This window comes from Mercenaria mercenaria, chromosome 13, assembly GCF_021730395.1.
Source record: "Mercenaria mercenaria strain notata chromosome 13, MADL_Memer_1, whole genome shotgun sequence".
Taxonomy (NCBI): Eukaryota; Metazoa; Mollusca; class Bivalvia; order Venerida; family Veneridae; genus Mercenaria; species Mercenaria mercenaria.
Window position 1 is genome coordinate 23,413,412 of NC_069373.1, and position 19,567 is coordinate 23,432,978.

Consider the following 19,567-nt stretch of genomic DNA (forward strand, 5'->3'; position numbering starts at 1 on the left):
TCTTTGAGGGCAAATAGGTCACAGAGGTAGGATATCCAGTGTAATCGTTTGACACATTTACCTGTCAGTTTATTCGTGATATTGCACATTCGCTTTTAAAAAATTAAAGAAGAAACTTTTTTATTGATTTCTCCTCAACAATTTCAGGAAGCGAGGCGGTATGATCAAGCAGTGATGTTTCACATGGTGTGAAAACATGACGTAATGCCATGACAATCTCGGGCAACTGTACCGCTTTGATCTCCACTTCAGATGCCATGATACCGACACACTTCTTTTAGCTCTTTAGAGGGTGTTAATTAATGATGAAAACAAGGCCAATTACCTAGCTTATAAACATATTATGCGGTGATTCGCACTACATTAAAAATAAATCAAGTCCAGTGTAGTTTATCTATTTTAATTTAATAAAGTTCTAATATTTTAACACAACAGAAATTTATCTGGTTCACCAGAAATGTGTTGGAACACCTAACACAAATTTAAACGCTAAAGTCCATGTGGAACACCACAAATAAAAATAGTAAAGTTAATCTTTATGAAGGAACACCTTCTACTTTGACATCTAAAAGTAAAGTGCCAGCATATCTATTTAAAATTCAGAAAACATTATGCTAAAATATGTGAAGGATTCTCATTGGTTATGTGAATGACATGTGACATTTTTACACATATGGCTTAAGTAATTACTAAGTTATTACAACACAATATTTGGCAGGCTTAATGATTAAACAGAAGAACAGGCAAAACAAATAACAGCATTTTTACAAGTTGACAGTTTGGCTTCCTGGCTTAACAATCTTTTTGAGACTTTGTGAGTCAGCTTAACATAATCTGACACTTAAGTAATTCCCTGTAGTAAATGAAAATGAAAATTTCCAATGACTGAAATAAACATAAGAATTTACAAAAACTAATTATTAAATCAACTCTAACTTTAAAAGACAAACAGTTTGATACTAAACATGTCAGCATTCTATAAATATAAATATTATTTGAAATTTTATAAAAAATGCATTGTATAAGAAAATTGACAAATATTTGCTTCATAATAAACAGAATAATTTCCGATAATTGTTTGGTTTTTTTTCCGCTTTCACAACAGGTGTGTGGATGATGATTATTGTGTCCATATTTTTGGGACACTTTTCAAAATAATTATTTTTCGGGAAATAAGTCTTGAGAAAATGAAAATAACTAAATATTTTTTGCTGTCGTAACACTTTAGGAAATACTGTAGGGGATAGACTTTAATTAATATTACTATCGCTGCAGTTATTTTGGAGAGCAACTGGCTGGTGCTGCTGACAAAAATAGAGGAAAGAAAAATAAAAATGTCTGCTGTAAAAAGGAAATTTAAGAAGAACAAATATGCCTCCTTAAAAAGGAAATGTAGTGTACAAGAGAAAAGTATTTGTCTACTGTGTGTTACATTTGAAATTTACTTATTGTACATGTGTAATACTCCTTTCATAAAAGTGACAATATTAAACATGTCAATTATAAGGGCAAGTGACTGTTCACTAAGGGTGAGTAGATTTTAGTGGCTATAAGTCCTGCAGGGCGAGTGGTGTGAAAAAAATATTTACACCCCTGCCTTAAAAAATTATGATTCTAAGCTAGGCTTGAACTAACAGAAAACCAAAGGTGCATCTGTCGAAATATTCTGACGGCATGTATTTAATAACCATCTAGTACAGACATACATGTATTGATAAGACAGTAGGCAAAAGCAAAGATAAGGGAATTCTACTACTGTGAAGATGCGTATTCTGCTCTATCCTAAAAAAAAAAAAAAATAAATAAATAAATAAATCGACCTACCTACCCTATTTTTTTCTGGCATGTCACAGGAAACATACATACTTTTTTTTTTTGGCCTAAGGTGAAGTTGTAATTTCGTCGACCACAAACTCCCCAAGGGGTCACATTATAAGAGAGATGACGCAGCATCGACCAAGGCTCATCATGTTTTAGAGAATCGGTGTATGACTTGTTCCTATTGGATCGTTCTCTGAGAAGGATCAGTAAAGGAAGGCTGGGTTGGTATGTGATCCCTAGGGGAGTTTGTGGTCGACGAAATTACAACTAAACTTCACCTTACAGGTATAGAAAGTAAATCTGTCACGATTCGTATACATACCTATATCTACTTCTAAATATTCAAAAGTTTAATATTCCCTCCTGAAAGGACAAGTTGCCAACAATAGGTTTATCATAATATTTAGCAAATGTCCTTGCATTTGTCCACCCTGCTGTTCTAATAATAGTTTCAAGAGGGACACCATGTAATTTTGCTTTTGACGTGGCAGTTGCCCGCATACTGTGTGGTGCAAATGAACAATCTATACCTGCGACACTGGTTTATGAGGTTTTACTGTACTTATCAGTACCTTGTCTCCCGTTCTCAGACATTTTGTGCGATCTTAATATTCTTTCAGTATGTGAACAATACACAGGTTTTTATTTTCTCTAAATGCTTGAAGTGTGATCAATTCTGCATGATGCCCTGGTGTTCAGTAAATGATTTGGTACAATGGCAGTCTTATTGTCAGAATACACTGTAACATCATTCATAGCTAATAAATGCAAATTCTGTCCTCTCTGGGCTGTTAACAATAAAACTAAAATACATAATTTACATGTCAATTGAAGCAATGTAACATGTTGTGATATCTTCAAATATGTAAGTACTGTATTTACATCCCAGGTAGTTTGATATCTAGGAAAAGCTGGTCGCTTAAGAAAGACCTTTCATAAATCTAGTAAGTTCTTCATAATGTATTAATGTCATGTTCCAACATGTTTCAAGAAAAATACTCAAGTCTGATCAAGTGACACCCAATGTCCAATATTCCATGCCATTATCAAACGATTTACTTAAAAACTTTAACACTTGGTTTATGTGGGGTTGAAGTTGGTCAATTGTCCTGCCACAGAATTGAATCCATTTGGTAATATATCCATTGTATTGTCGTTTAGTGCAGTCTCTCCAGGAAGAAAGGATGATGTTTCTGTCAGATTTTGGTATGTCTTTGTGCTTGAGGGCTTTGTGGATATAGGAAAAAGCCCGAGATTCAGGGCTACCAACTCGGAGTTTCCCAGATGGGGCATATCAGTACTGCCCTCCCCTTGTCCTCTGTGATTTTTTGAAGAATTTTCGGAATCAAACTGAAAGGCGGAAAAATAAAATAAAATTTCATGTTCCATATTAACGAGAAAGCATCTATAGCAATAGCATATGGGTCTGGGTGTCTCGAAACATATCTAGGTAACTTACAACTCAGTCATGAATCAAACAAATCCAGTGTTAATCCTGAAAAGTTCATGAGAATCTATTCAAACACACGGTCTCAATGACCATTCAGTATCGTTATTTTTTACACGTGAGAGTTCATCAGCTTCTACATTGCACTGAGAAAAATGTCATGTTCAATGCACCAGAACCATATTTCCCGTGCAAGGTTGTCTAATTCTGTATGTTTTCCCCAATTTATAGTGCTCAGGGTGAGCTATTGTGATCGCTAAACGTCTGTCGTCAGTCCATACATTCCTTTGAACAACATCTTCGCGTCCCGGCGTTCCTACTTTTTCCTTTATTTTCCTACTTTTTTAAATGCCTCCTACTTTTTCTTACTTTTTGATGAAAACCTACTTCTACTTTTTTGCTTGACATAAAAAGGAAAAAAATAAACAGCTTTTTCACTAGATATGTCTCCCACCACACAGTGGTGTGGGAGACATATTGATTTACTCCAGTCTGTATGTGTGTGTGTCTGTGTGTCACTCTATCTGTCTGTCACAAATCTTGTCCGCACTCTAAGTGGAACATTTCTCACCCGATCTTCACCAAACGTGAACAAAATGTGTTTGCCAAAAAGTCCTCGTTCAAGTTCGATAACTAGCCAAATCGGCCCAGGCACTTCGGAATTATGGCCCTTAAAACTTGTTTTTGATAATCAAAGCACTGAAAGTCTGATAAGGCAGTTGAGGTATTGGTGGATGGTTGACTCATATACTACTATTCAGATGATAAGGAAGTTGTGGGAGACATGCACTTTTCTCAAAAGCAGCTCTAGTTATATATTTGCAGATGATGGACTCTTGATGTGTTGCTGGCAGTTTCTGGAACCATTTTAAAATGAAATATTCTGTAAAGATACACTCCTACATGAACCTCAAAAAATGATTTGTGTGGCTCTGAAATTACTAGAATTTCACAGCTTCTGGGGGAGGCGGCTCCCTGGCTAGGGCTAGATGCCACATTTATGACCCTATCTTCATGACACTTGGTCAGAATGTTTATGTTGATGATTCCTATGCCAAATTAGAAACTGGGTCATACGGGGGCAAAAACTAGGTCACCCAGTCAAATCAAAGGAAAAGCTTGTTAACACTCTTGAGGCCACGTTTATGACCCTATCTTCATGAAACTTGGTCAGAATGTTTATCTTGATGATTTCTAGGCCAAGTTTGAAACTGGGTCATGTGGGGTCAAAAACTAGGTCACCCGGTCAAATCAAAGGAAAAGCTTGTTAACACTCTATGGGCCATATTTATGACCCTATCTTCAGGAAATTGGGTAAGAATGTTTTTCTTGATGATTCTCATGCCAAGTTCAAAATTGGGTCATGTTGGGTCAAAAACTAGGTCACCACTCAAATGAAACGAAAAGCTTGTTGTACCCCCCCCCCCCGACAACAAAGTTGTAAGGGGGGGGGGGGTATACTGGTTTCAGGTTGTCTGTCTGTCCGTAGACGCAATCTTTTGCGCACCATCTCTCCTTATCCCCTTGACAGAATTTAATGAAACTTCACACAAGTGATCAGTACCAACAGTAGTTGTGCATGGGGCATGTTAGGTTCTTTTAGAAAAAAAATTTGCAGAGTTATGGGACTTTGTTTTTTTGTTACTATACTATATACATAGACACAATTTTGTGCGCACCATCTCTCCTCATCCCCTTGACACAATTTAATGAAACTTCACACAAGTGATCAGTAACAACAGTAGTTGTGCATGGGCATGTTAGGTTCTTTTAGAAAAAAAATTTGCAGAGTTATGGGACTTTGTTTTTTTGTTACTATACTATATACATAGACACAATCTTGTGCGCACCATCTCTCCTCATCCCCTTGACACAATTTAATGAAACTTCACACAAGTGATCAGTAACAACAGTAGTTGTGCATGGGGCATGTTAGGTTCTTTCAGCGACAAAAATTGCAGAGTTATGGGACTTTGTTTCTTGTTAAATTACTATGTACATACAGTCTGCATATGCATCTTGTGCGTGCCTAATCTACCAAACCCTTGCACACAATTTAATAAAACTTCACACAAGTGATCGGTACCAACCCTAGTTGTGCATGGTGCATGTTACATTCTTTTAGATAAATATTCTGCATAGTTATGGGACTTTGTTTTTTGTTACTATACTGTATACATACAGTCTATATACATACAGTCCACATAATTATGCAATCTTGTGTGCGTCAAATTGCAATGTACTGTGTCAGTGCATGCTGGGGGTACATTCATCACCTTTAGTGATAGCTCTAGTTCACACTGTAGAGGCCACATTTATGACTATCTTCGTGAAACTTGGTCAGAATGTTTATGTTGATGATTCTAGGCCAAATTAAAAACTGGGTCATATGGGGTCAAAAACTTGGTCACCCGGTCAAATCAAAGGAAAAGCTTGTTAACACTCTTGAGGCCACATTTATGACCCTATCTTCATGAAACTTGGTCAGAATGTTTATCTTGATGATTCCTAGGCCAGGTTTGAAACTGGGTCATGTGGGGTCAAAAACTAGGTCACCCGGTCAAATCAAAGGAAAAGCTTGTTAACACTCTATGGGCCATATTTATGACCCTATCTTCATGAAACTTGGTAAGAATGTTTTTCTTGATGATTCTCATGCCAAGTTCAAAACTGGGTCATGTGGGGTCAAAAACTAGGTCACCACTCAAATCAAACGAAAAGCTTGTTCACACTGTAGAGGCCACATTTATGACTATCTTCATGAAACTTGGTCAGAATGTTTATCTTGATGATTCAAAGGCCAAGTTTAACAGGTGAGCGATATAGGGTCATCATGACTCTCTTGTCTCCTTATCTCTGTAATTACTCGATGGATTTGCTTTAAACTTAAAATAGTTATTCCTCATCATCACCCACATAATCTGGCACAAGGGCCATAACTCTCACGTCAATATTTTATGAATTATCCCCCCTTTTTAGTTAGAATTTTAGGTGCACTTTCACTCTATCTCAATTATTACTAAATGGATTTGATTCAAACTGAAGTAGTTGTTCCAGATCATCTCCCACATCATATGACATGAGGTCCATAACTCTAGTACCAATATTTAATGAATTATCCTCCACTTTTACTTAGAATTTCAGGTTAAAGTTTTGATGCACTTGTACTCTTATCTCAGTTATTATTAAATGGATTTGATTCAAACTTTAAATAATTGTTCAGTATCATCACTCACATCATATGACACAAGAGCCATAACTCTTGCACCAATATTTCATGAATTATCTCCCTTTGATGCACTTTTACTCTATCTGAGTTATTACTAAATGAATTTGATTCAAACTTAAAATATTGTTCCACTTTATCACCCACATCAAATGACACAAGGTGCATAACTCTGGTACCAATTTTTCATGAATTATGCCCCCTTTTACTTAGAATTTAAGGTTAGTTTTGATGCATTTTCACTATATCTTAGTTATTATGTCTCCCACCGCACAGTGGTGTGGAAACATATTGATTTACTCCTGTCTGTGTGTCACTGTGTCTGTCACAAATCTTGTCCGCGTTGAACATTTCACATCCGATCTTTACCAAACTTGAACAAAATGTGTTTGACCATAAGTCCTCAGCCAAGTTCGATAACTAGCCAAATTGGCCCAGGCACTTTGGAATTATGGCCCTTGAATTACTGAAAATTGGCTGGGGCATATAGATTTGCCCTTGTCCGTCCGTTTGTTCGTCCGAGCTCACATTTGCATACTTAGGTGGCTATAGGAACAATAGGTAACTGTACTTTTTCTTTGATGTCATTCATTCCGTAAGGCTTTTATGTGGCTATTTTTCTCTTACGTGGCTAAAAGAACACTAGAGAGAACAAAAGAGTAGCCACATAAGTATCAATATGTAGGAACTTCGTCCATCCGTCCTTCCGGGAATGTTGTGTCGCCTAACTCCAAAAGTATTTGACGTAGAGTCACAAAACTTTACAGGAATGTTGGTCAGCATGTGTAGTTGTGCACCTGGGTTTCGCATCCGGATTCATTCAGTCATGTAGGAGTTATGGCCCCTGACTTTGTAAAGATTAGTCATTTTAGTGTTGTGTGGCGCCTAGCTCCAAAAGTATTTGACGTAGAGTCACAAAACTTTACAGGAATGTTGGTCAGCATGTGTAGTTATGCACCTGGGGTTTTGCGTCCAGATTCATCCAGACATGTAGGAGTTATGGCCCATGACTTAGTAAAAAATAGGGCATTTTAATGTTGCGTCGCGCGTAGCTCCAAAAGTATTTGACCTAGAGTCACCAAAGTTTACAGGAATGATGGTCAGCATGTGCAGTTATGCACCTGGGGTTTTGCATCAGGATTCATTCAGTTATGTAGGAGTTATGGCCCCTGACTTAGTTAAAAATTAGTCATTTTATTGTTGTGTCGGGCGTAGCTCCAAAAGTATTTGACCTAGAGATACCAAAGTTTACAGGAATGTTGAGTCAGCATGTGTAGTTGTGCACCTGGGGTTTCGCGTCCTGATTCATTCAGTCATGTAGGAGTTATGGCCCCTGACTTAGTTAAAGATTGGTCATTTTAATGTTGTGTTGCGCGTAGCTCCAAAAGTATTTGACCTAGAGTCACCAAAGTTTACAGGAATGTTGGTCAGCATGTGCAGTTGTGCACATGGTGTTTCATGTCCGGATTAATTCAGTATTGTAGGAGTTATGGCCCCTGACCTAGGAAAAATTTGCCATTTTAATGTCATGTAGTGGGGGCATCTGTGTCCCATGGACACATTTCTAGTTTACTCTTGTCTGCTCTCTAAGTCGAACAGTTCTCATCTGATCTTTACCAAACTTGAACCAAATGTTTTTGACCATAACTCCTTGGCCAAGTTCATTAACTAGCCAAATTGCCCCAGGCACTTCAGAATTATGGCCCTTGAATTACCCAAAATCAGCCTTTTTACTCTTCAGAGGTATATTTGTAGTGAGTAAACGGTATATAAAGTCTGACTTACTATTTAGATGATTGGGCAGTTGTGGGAGACATGCGCTTTTCTCAAAAGCCTCTAGTTACTACATGGATTTGATTCAAACCTGAAGTAGTTGTTCCACATCATCACCCAAATCATATGACACAAGGTGCATAATTCGTGCACCAATATTTTATGAATTATGCCCCCTTTTTGCTTAGAATTATACTTATTTAGTGTTTTGATACACTTTGTCTTTATCTTTCTTATTACTTAATATTTTTGACACAGACTTGAGCTATTGTGCAATATTGGAGTCATTAAACACTCCAGTGACAGCTCCAGCTTCCTCAGATGTGCCCAGTTTCACTATCCAGCATCGAAATAGTTGTGCGCGCTATCTCCTGTGACAGCTCTTGTTTTGTGTAGGGACCTCCTACTTTTCTCCTACTTTTTGGCAAGGCCATGCTGGAAGGCATGTAGACTTATATATATATAGGGAAAAACTTTGAAAATCTTTTTGTCCAAAACCACAGGGCCTAGGGCTTTATTATTTGGCATGTAGCATCATCTAGTGGTCCTCTAACAAGATTGTTCAAATTATCCCTCTGGGGTCGAATATGGCCCTGCCCCTGGGGAGCACATGTTTTTAATAGACTTGTACAGGGAAAAACCTTAAAAACAAGAGCTGTCGGAGGACAGCAACGCTCGACTATTCAACAGCCTTGTCAGTTGAATGAATATAGAAGTTGAAAAAGGGGCATAATTTTGTAAACTTGCAAAACAGGGTTATGGAACTGTACAGTGTATATCAGTTCATGACAATGGACAATTGTGTGAAGTTTCAATCCATTCCCATTAGTGGGTACTGAGATACCAGCTTACATATAAAAACTTAACCAAAAACTGCTAAGTCAAGAAAGGGGCATAAGGGGCATAATTTTGTAAAAATGCAAAGTAGATTTATGTAACCTGTGCATCACATGTCAGATCATGACAGTGAACAAGTGTGTGAAGTTTCAATCCATTCCCATTAGTGGGTACTGAGATACCAGCTTACATACAAAAACTTAACAAAAAACAGCTAAGTCGAAAAAGGGGCATAACTTTGTAAAAATGCAAAGTAGAGTTATGGAACCTGTGCACTGCATGCCAGATCATGACAGTTAACAAGTGTGTGAAGTTTAAATCCATTCGCATTAGTGGTTACTGAGATACCAGCTTACATACAAAAGCTTAACAAAAACAGCTAAGTCGAAAAAGGGACATAATTTTGTAAAAAACAAAATAGAGTTATGGAACCTGTGCAATATAAGTCAGTTTATCAGAGTGAATAAGTGTGAAGTTTCAATCCATTCCTATAAGTGGTTACTGAGATACCAGCTTACATACAAAAACTTAACCAAATTTGGACGCGGACACCGATGCATGAGTGAGTCCAATAGCTCTAGGTACCTATTCTTTGAATAGTCAGGCTACAAAAAATTCTTGTCTTAAACCATAAGGCATAGTATGTGTTATGCTCTAGTGGTTCTCTACCAAGAGTATAGGCTACACCTGGGTGGTCCCTTGTTTTTACATAGACTTATTTGTTTTCGAAGCATTGGCAAAGAAATTTGGACCACAAGCATAATGTTTGATACAGATTTCAATATTAATCTTGAATTGTCGTAATCATGACCTACTGACCTACTTTCTTGTTTTTGAAGGTATAGCATAGAAATTTGGACCACGTTTATAACTTTTGATACTGATCTCAATACTCATCTTTAACCCATGCCCTGCTAAATTTCTATAATGAACTGATCCATCTTTCAATTTGGACAGTATCATTAACTGTTAAAAGGTGTGCTATAACCAGTTTAAGTTCTAAACAGATTTCAGTAGTTAATTATGTCTCCCCCAGGAGACATATTGTTTTTGCCCTGTCCGTCCGTCCGTCCGTCCGTCCGTCCGTCCGTACGTCACACTTCATTTCCGAGCAATAACTGGAGAACCATTTGACCTAGAACCTTCAAACTTCATGGGGTTGTAGGGCTGCTGGAGTAGACGACCCCTATTGTTTTTGGGGTCACTCCTTCAAAGGTCAAGGTCACAGGGGCCTGAACATTGAGAACCATTTCCGATCAATAACTAGAGAACCACTTGACCCAGAATGTTGAAACTTCACAGGATGATTGGTCATAAAGAGTAGATGACCCCTATTGTTTTTGGGGTCACTCCGTCAAAGGTCAAGGTCACAGTGGCCTGAACATTGAAAACCATTTCCGATCAATAGCTAGAGAACCACTCGACCCGGAATGTTGAAACTTCACAGGATGATTGGTCATAAAGAGTAGATGACCCCTATTGATTTTGGGGTCACTCCGTCAAAGGTCAAGGTCACAGGGGCCTGAACATTGAAAACCATTTCCGATCAATAACTAGAGAACCACTTGACCCAGAATGTTGAAACTTCATAGGATGATTGTACATGCAAAGTAGATGACCCCTTACGATTTTGGGGTCACTCCATTAAAGGTCAAGGTCACAGGGGCCTGACCATTGAAAACCATTTCCAGTCAGTAACTTGAGAACCACTTGACCCAGAATGTTGAAACTTCATAGGATGTTTGGTCATGCAGAGTAGATGACCCCTTACGATTTTGGGGTCACTCTGTGAAAGGTCAAGGTCACAGGGGCCTGAACATTGAAAACCATTTCTGGTCAGTAACTTGAGAACCACTTGACCCAGAATGATGAAACTTCATAGGATGATTGGTCATGCAGAGTAGATGACCCCTGTTGTTTTTGGGGTCACTCCGTTAAAGGTCAAGGTCACAGGGGCCTGAACATTGATAACCAGTTCCGATCAATAACTTGAGAACCACTTGACCCAGAATGTTGAAACTTCATAGGATGATTGAACATGCAGAGTAGTTGACCCCTGTTGATTTTGGGGTCAGTCTATTAAAGGTCAAGGTCACAGTGGCCTGTTCATGTAAAATCATTTTTTGGAAATAACTTGAGAACCACTTGACCTACAATGTTGAAACTTAATAGGATGATTGGACATGCAGAGTAGATGACCCCTATTTATTTTGAGGTCACTTGATCAAAGGTCAAGGTCACAGAAGCCCGGACAGTGACTTGAGAACCACTAGGCCAAGAGTGTTGAAATTTAGCGGGATGACTGGACATGCCAAGTAGATAATCCCTATTGCAGCCAACCATCAGTGTCTCTTTGACTTTCGCTCCTGACCCCTTTTGACTTCTTGCCTATAGGACTTTGCATTGGGGGAGACATGCGCTTTTTTACAAAAGCATTTTCTAGTTTGAATAATTTTTACCATGACCTACTCATCTAGTTTTTGTTAGTGAAGCTTAAGCAAAGAAATTTGTTTAAGCAAGCAACTAAACTCAGGTGAGGGATATAGGTCCATCAGAAAGGTGGGGGCATATAGATTTACTCTTGTCCGTCCCTCCTTCCGAGAATGTTGTGTCGCGCCTAGCTCCAAAAGTATTTGACGTAGAGTCACAAAACTTTACAGGAATGTTGGTCAGCATGTGTAGTTGTGCACCTGGGGTTTCGCGTCCGGATTCATTCAGTCATGTAGGAGTTATGGCCCCTGACTTAGTAAAAAATTGGTCATTTTAATGTTGTGTCGCACGTAGCTCCAAAAGTATTTGACCTAGTCACCAAAGTTTACAGGAATGTTGGTCAGCATGTGCAGTTGTGCACATGGGGTTTTGCATCAGGATTCATTCAGTCATGTAGGAGTTATGGCCCCTGACTTATTTTGTTTTTTAAGTTTTTTCATTACAGAAGACCAGACTTCTTGTCCAGACTTACTCAAAAAAAGTAAAAAAGTTTGTGAAACATGTATGTTAAAATGTGCTTGACCTAGAATCATAAAACATTAGAGGAGTGTTTTATAGCCTGTGAAGTGTTCTGTTTAGGATTTTTCATCAGTTAGGCCAGAGTTATGGCTAACTAAGTGAAAAATACACATAAGGTTCTTAAAAGTTTGTGTTGCAAACATCTTAAAAATTAGTTAACCTGAGTCATAAAACCATGTTACAGTGGCAGGAGGGGGGTGGGTGCACCTGTGTCCTATGGATTGGGCGGTGCATTTGAGCTGTTTTTTGTAACATTCTTAGATGAAAGTCAAATATTGAGGTATGAACCTGTGGTTTAGTCTGACTGAGGATGACATTCGTGCCAAATATAAAATAGATTGCATGATAAAATGTTAAACACCAACCCCCATACCTAGCACCGGCATAAGCAGAACTTTATTACCCATGTGTTGAATTCAAGAATGGACTTCATTTAAAACATTTTTATAGAAATTTGCAGGGCCTGGCAGGGGTTAGTAACTGGTTGAAATGTACATGGTTTCAAATATATATTATATACATGAGTGTTTTTTCATATTGAATTTATTGTGTTTTTTTCATATTGAATTTATTAAACAAGTTGAATAAAATAATAAAATTTTATTCAACGAGTTTAATAAATTCAATGTGGATAGTCACATGTTAGCCTTTCTTGTCGAAACACCAAAAATTTGACTTTCTTCTGCTATATAAACAAGTCAATTTGACCGACGTCTAATACTCTAAATGACGTCGATGTCAAAGCTTTATTACACTAGTGTAGTACCGTTTTGATTTAATGGCTGTATTACACTCCTGCAACGTCAAGCATGTAATAAATAGAGAATATTAGGTTACTGTCATATAAATTTAAACTTATTAAGTGAGTAAGAGAAAATATAAACAAGAGGGCCATGAAGGCCCTGTATCGCTCACCTGACCTATTGACCTAAAGACCAATTTTCACTAAGATATGGTCATAAATGTGGCCTCTAAAGTGTAAACTAGCTTTTCCTTTGATTTGACCTGGTGACCCAGTTTTTGACCGGACATGACCCAGGTTCGAACTTGACCTAAAGATCCTCAAGATTAACATTCTGGCCAGGTTTCATGAAGATACAGTTAAAAATGTGGCCTCTAGAGTGTTAACAAGCTTTTCCTTTGATTTGACCTAGTGACCTAGTTTTTCACCCCACCTGACCCAGATTTGAACTTGACCTATAGATCAAGATTAATATTCTTATCAAATTTCATTAAGATAAATTTGGCCTCTACAGTGTAAACTAGCTTTTCCTTTTGATTTGACCTGGTGACCTAGTTTTTTATCCTACATGACCCAGATTCAAATTGGACCTTGAGATCATCAAGATAAACATTCTGATCAAGTTTCATGAAGATACAGCCATAAATGTGGCCTCTACAGTGTTAACAAGCTTTTCCTTTAATTTGACCTGGTGACCTAGTTTTTAACCCAAGATGACCCAATATCAAAGCCATCCAAGACTTTATTGAGGGTAACATTCTGGCCAAGTTTCATTAAGATTGGGCCCAAATTGTGACCTCTGGAGTGTAAACAAGCTTTTCCTTTAATTTGAACTGGTGAGCTAGTTTTTGACCCCAGATGACCCAATGTCACATTAGTCTAAGATTTTATTGAGGGTTCCATTCTGACCAAGTTTCATTAAGATTGGGCCAAAAATTTGACCTCTAGAGTGTTAACAAGCTTTTCCTTTGATCTGACCTGGTGACTTAGTTTTTAACCCCATATGACCCAATATCGAACTTGTCTAAGGTGTTTTTGAGGTTAATATTCTGAACAAGTTTCATTAAGATCGGGCAAAAATAGTGATCTCTAGAGTGTTTACAAGCTTTTCCTTTGATTTGACCTGGTGACCTAGTTTTTGACCCAAGATGACCCAATCTCGAACAGTCAACATTTTTATTGAGGGTAACATTCTGACCAAGTTTCATTGAGATTGGCTCAAAATTGTGACCTCTACTGGCTAAGGCCTACAGCTGGACACTTTTGGAATATTTTTCACGATAACTCGGGAAAGTTATATCTAGTGGTTGAAATTTCATGTGAACAAAGCTAGGTTCTCCTCCCAACTAAAGAGCTAACTTGTTTACTTCTAGAATTAGGTCAAGTACTTTTTTGAAGCCCGTACAAAGTGCCACCGAATCACGTTGTTTTAAGGTCTAACAGTACCATGTTTCTGGACAGTGAGGCGTCACTTTATAGAGTTTAACATTTAACATTGAATTAAACTTTTATTTTCAACCAAGGGAAAGTAGTCGTACAGTAAGTCATAGAATTGTACGAATTACCTCTCTTGAATCGATGATTTGATCGTATCTCTCCCGAATAAATCTTTTAATATTTCACTGTTCAATGTGGATATTTTGATATGAAAATGTGTTTTAGAGTGTATTAAAATCATCATGCACTAAATTGTCAAATCTGTATTTCCCGGTTAAAGTGTTTTTACTAAACGTCTGGTCTGCTTACCTCAGATTTGCATTGGGCCTTTAGGTTTAATGGCAGGACCCTACGGAAATACTGCTCATGCGCATCGCGCCACTTCCGTCTTTCCCCCGACATGTAAACATACTTTGTGAGTTCAGACGACATGAAATGTAGCATTTCTTGTAAAATACTTAAAATTAACTGATGTATCTTCGCTGTGTTGTTGAAAATCAAGCGCCCTTTTGATCGTAAACAGATAAGCAAGGTTAAAGACCAAAATAAAGCGTTTACGGGACTGTCCGGATTGGTGGTTGTCCGGATTTGGTGGTCGCTAGCCAGTAGAGTGTTAACTCAGGGTTCGCACAGACTTGAAAACTTGTTGAATTTCAAGCTGCTAGATGAAAAGTGCTTGAATTTGCAAAAACCTCCTTAAAACTCCTTGAATTCGTTTCTTGCCTTGAAAACTGCTTGAAAAGTGCTTGATTTTATGATAAAAGTCCTTGAATTTCCTTCTTCAGAAATTTTGGTCAGCTTAATAAAAAAGGATCGTAAAAGAGGCTTTGTTATATGTACGCATCGCCATGTTTTATGTCTACATAACCTATGTGTACTGTACGATACGGGTTTTAAACAGACCGGGACTAGGAAAATCACGACATGTAAAAATTACGGACACCATTTCCGTTACCGGTATCGAAGAAAGTGTCGTGTATTTTCAACAAAAAGTGGCTTGTATCCTATCCATGGCTGCTCGAGCTCGAAAACAAACAGAAAGCCATGTGCAAATATTGTAACAAAGTTATTGACATTAGTTCAATGGGTGAATCGGAACTGAAATCGCACGTCAAGTCTGAGAAGCACAAGAAAAATGTACCTGATCGAGAGTCACCCACGGCCACTCTTGATGTGTTTACTATTCCACCTTCGCCCCCAGCAGCCAGAGGCACCAAAAATTGAGCTTATATGACATGATAAGTCGCTGTTGATGTAAGAAGTGTTGATCAATTGTTTGCCAGTTATTTTGTGTGTGATAAAGTGTTGATCAATTGCAAATTGGAAATTTATAGAAAAACTTATATCACGTGATAGTAATTTTGGATGTATGAAGTGTTCAGCAATTGTAACCCAGTCATTTCGTGTGTAATAAGTGCTTGTTCAATTTTTTGCTTATCCTTGAAAACGTAGTAAAAGTCCTTGAAAACTCCTTGAAAACCCCTTGAATTTTTTGTCAGTCTGGCTGAATGAACCCTGTAACTGTCAAATTGTTGACAATGACAACGGACGACGGACACAGGGCGATCACAAAAGCTCATCTTTGAGCACTTTGTGCTCAGGTGAGCTAAAATGAGGCTCAAAAATAATTTTTTATTACATTCAAACTTTACAACCAATTTGATCCGAGTCTGCCTTGCATATAATTCTGGATACCATAACTAAATAAGGTCTTTTATATACTGACGGTGGTCTTTTAGTTATGGAATTGTCCTCTTTCAAAATCAACTGTTTAAGATCAGCACATAAAATGCTAGTTCATTGTTAGAATATTGCAAAAAAGTAATGTCTACATATAATTGTAATATTATTCAAATGTTTCGTTGAAAGAATTTTGATAATAAACCCACATAACTATTTTATGCTGAAAATTGCATTATTTTCCAGGGCTTTTCACCAGCAAATTGGGAAGAGGCCTAGGCCTTTTAAATTGGGAAATTTCTGTGCGATAACCAGATTGGGAAAAAATGCTATTTATGGAAAGATGGTGTTAGTGTAAAAATTTAAACAGTAATAAATATTTTAAACTCAAATTTAATTTTTACTGTTAAAGACTAGACTACACCACTTTATTTTTCAGACTTCCAAGTTTCACAAATCTAATCACAGGCCATGTCTTCGGTGTTATTATTACCGGTACCCTTGAATTTACGCTTATTTACCCCACAGTCAAACCATGACCTCTGATTTCTTTTGATACTGCCATGCATTTGATTGATTTGCAGTAATATTTCCCGTCATATGACATTTTGTTGGGACAATAATCAACCGGAAGTAAACAGAGAAAGATGAATTAAATTTATCTCCCCTGAAGCACGGACTAAAATCTAAAATCCGGGACATGGAACATAACGAATTAGACTCGTAATGCGCAACACGCAGTACTTTGCGCTATAGTAAGACAAAAAATCAATACCCGACAACCGCTTCCCCAGTAAAACTAAAATGTAAACAAAATTAAACCATTTGTTGGTGTGATTTTGGGAAATGTTATCTTGCATTTTGGGAAGTTTCTCTGCCACAGTGCCGTTTTTGGAAAATCCTTGATTAAAATAGAATAGGCTAAGTTAAAAATGGACTGCATCAACATCACCAAATACACAGTTTAAAAAGTGTTCATGGAAAATGTTGATTTATTTATTAATTAAGATTTAATAGGGGAGATAGTGTTTGTGCACAAATCCGTTGTATATTCTATTTATAGAACTGATAAGAAAAGATCGGATGGGCAGACGCCGAGCGTCCATGTTTTTGGTTAATAATTATGTTTTTCTAACGGCTTATATTTTCTTAAAACACAAATGATATCAATAATTTTTTGATCAATGGAAAGGATATAAAATAAGGATTTATTGATAACTTTTAATTATTATTTCGAAATAAAACAGATTAATTATGAACGCTTATCTTACAGTGTTTTTCCTAAAAGTTGAGGGCATCTACGGCGCTATTTAAATAGTATGTCATTTAAAACGGTTATTCATTTTCAAAAGATATTTGAAAAACAAAACATGAATATCGTAAGCATTTCGAATCTTTTTGATTTTTTAAAATGCATAAATGAACGAAAAAGTTACTAAGAATTAAGAATTCTGATCCCATACACAAACAATGTAAAATTATTTGTTTTGCCCACCACCAGATAAACAGGTGTTGATGCGTGACGTCAGGGCGATCTCTCCTATTCGATAAGGAAAAAGTTGGGCTACAAACACTTAACTGTTGATTTCTTTCTTAATTAAGATTTAATTCGACATGGAAATGGTTGGGAAACCAAAAATCGATCACGTGGTTTACAGAATACCTCAGTTATTGTCAATTCCAACAAGGGTGCCAGAATGTCACAATATACGCCCGTCACAGCAAATCTCTTTACACTAGCACCTGTATTTGCAAATGGAATTTTAATTTTCTAGTTGTTTACAATGTTGTTTTTTTTTAGAAATTATTGTAATTCTTTTATTTTTCTAAGTCCACAAAAAAAATCCTTTCCAGGTAGAGATACCTTAAAATACACCCAAAATTTGAAAGTAACATCAATGTTGTACCACAGAAAAGTGGTCTTGGTTTTTCCCTACGGTCAATTATAAAAAAGTTACAATGTAAGTTATTTATAGTAACAACTAAGGGAAGTTAATCTTAAAAGAGAAAAAAACAAAAAAACAAGAGTTGTCTCCATAGGATGACACATGCCCCCGATGGCACTTTGAATGAATAGTTATGGCCGATGTTAGAGTTTAGGACCTTTGACCTACGGACCTGGGTCTTGCGCGCGACACGTCGTCTTACTGTGGTACACATTCATGCCCAATAATTTTAAAATCCATGCATGAATGACAAAGATATGGACCGGACACGCCCATCAATGCACTATCATGAAATATGACCTTTAACGTCTAAGTGTGACCTTGACCTTTGAGCTACGGACCTGGGTCTTGTGTGCGACATGTCGTCTTACTGTAGTACACATTCATGCCAAGTTATTTGAAAATCCATCCATGGATGACAAAGATATGGACCGGACACGAATGCACTATCATGAAAAATGACCTTTAACGTCTAAGTGTGACCTTGACCTTTGAGTTACGGACCTGGGTCTTGCGCGCGACACGTCCTCTTACTGTGGTACACATTCATGCCAAGTTATTTGAAAATCCATCCATGGATGACAAAGATATGGACCGGACACGAATGCACTATCATGAAAAATGACCTTTAACGTCTAAGTGTGACCTTGACCTTTGAGCTACGGACCTGGGTCTTGCACGCGACACCTCGTCTTACTGTGGTACACATTCATGCCAAGTTACTTGAAAATCCATCCATCAATGACAAAGATATGGACCGGACACGAAAATTGCGGACAGACTGACAGACTGACAGACTGTTCAAAAACTATATGCCTCCCTTCGGGGGCATAAAAAAAAAAATTACAAGTCCACACAAAAATCCTTACCAGGTAGAGATAGCTCAAAATACACCTCAGAATTGGATGTAACATGCATGTTGTACTACAGAAAAGTGGTCTCGATTTTTCTGTATGACTTGTAATGAAAAAGTTACAATATAAGCTATTTATAGTAACAGCAAAGGGAAGTAATTCAAAAGAAGGGACCAGTGCATGACACTCCGTCTCATGATGGTGTACAACTGTGCCAAGTTACATCAAAATCCCTCCATGTATAAGGTAGAAATGCTCCGGACAAAGTCATTCTTGTATCTGACCTTTGGCCTCAAAGTGTGACCTTGACCTTAGACCTAGGGACCTGGTTCTTGCGCATGACACTCTGTCTCATGCTTCAGAACATTTGTGCCAAGTTGTATCAAAATCCCTCAATGCATGAAGAAGAAATGCTCTGGACAAAGTTTTCATTCTTGTATCCTTGACCTCTAAGTGTGACCTTGACCTTATCCCTAGGGACCTGGTTCTTGCGCAAGACACTCCGTCTCATGATGGTGAACAATTGTGCCAAGCTACATCAAAGTCCTTTCATGCATGAAGAAGATATGCTTCGGACAAAGTTTTCATTCTTGTATCCTTTGACCTCTAAGTGTGACCTTGACCTTAGACCTAGGGACCTGGTTCTTGCGCATGACACTCCCTCTCATTATGGTGAACAACTGTGCCAAGCTACATCAAAATCCTTCCATGCATGAAGAAGATATGCTCCGGACAAAGTCATTCTTGAATTTTTCACTCTTGTATCCTTTGGCCTCTAAGTATGACCTTGACCTT

At 37.6% G+C, this 19,567-nt stretch overlaps 1 protein-coding gene and 1 long non-coding RNA gene across 9 annotated transcripts in view; one reads left to right on the forward strand and one right to left on the reverse strand.

The window, feature by feature from the left end:
- LOC123529339 (bromodomain-containing protein DDB_G0280777-like) overlaps window positions 1-19,567 on the forward strand; it is a 272,760-nt gene that overhangs the window by 22,142 nt on the left and 231,051 nt on the right. The window lies entirely within an intron of this gene.
- Window positions 385-17,249, reverse strand: LOC123529340 (uncharacterized). Its single transcript, XR_006682114.2, has 2 exons — window positions 16,494-17,249; window positions 385-3,171 (listed from the first exon to the last, which is right to left on the reverse strand). It is a non-coding gene; the product is annotated as an uncharacterized LOC123529340 (long non-coding RNA).